The following is an 876-nucleotide window of genomic DNA, read 5'->3' on the forward strand; positions in this document are numbered from 1 at the left end:
GATCCTCCATTCAAAATCTACATTTAGGTAGAAAAAGGGTGCAGCTCAGCTTTGCAATGGATTCAGGATACAGCTGCTAAATCTAACTACAGTTCTTTTGGCACTGGTAACTGGGCTGTATTCTGCCTGGCGGCCAAAGACTGCCAAATCTTGATTTAAGACATTGACTTTCCAAAGAAAAATAGCTATAATGAAAATAGCTTAAAAAAAAAAAAAAAGAAAATAGCTTATGTCTTACATAAACTCTTAGCAATATAACAAACACATTACCTTTAAATAGGACCCATAGTATTTTGTTATATATGAACTGTCACTCTGACTCAAAACAGTTATTTCTGTGTGTCTTTTGTTTCCACGAGCTTTATGATTTTAATAGCACCTATTTGACTACCCAATGATGAATTCATCTTAAAACTTGTCCCAAAGTACCCTCCTCAACATTTTAATTCTTTGCCTTCATGATCTTAAGTCACAACTTTCCTGAGCTTTGGTTTCATCAACAAATTGGGGACATGATGTTCAAAGCACTAGATAGTTGTCAGGTTCAAACGAGACCAATGTATGTGAAAGTAGGAGCTTGTCTAAAAAACCATCCCCATTTTTTAAAATTGGAGGATAATTGCTTTACAATGTTGTGTTGGCTTCTGCCATTCAACATCGTGACTCAGCCATATGTATACATATCTCCCCTCCCTCCAGCCCACGTCAGCCCACCCCTCTAGGTTGTCACAGAGTGCCAGGCTCAGCTCCCTGTTATACAGCAGCTTCCCACCAGCTATCTGTTTTACATGTGATTATGTATCTCAATGCTACTCTCTCAATTTGTCCCATCCTCTCCTTTCCCCATTGTGTCCACAAGTCCATTCTCTATGTCTC

The sequence above is a fragment of the Bison bison genome, unplaced genomic scaffold (genome assembly GCF_000754665.1).
Source record: "Bison bison bison isolate TAMUID 2011002044 unplaced genomic scaffold, Bison_UMD1.0 scf7180017846659, whole genome shotgun sequence".
NCBI classification, from domain to species: Eukaryota; Metazoa; Chordata; class Mammalia; order Artiodactyla; family Bovidae; genus Bison; species Bison bison.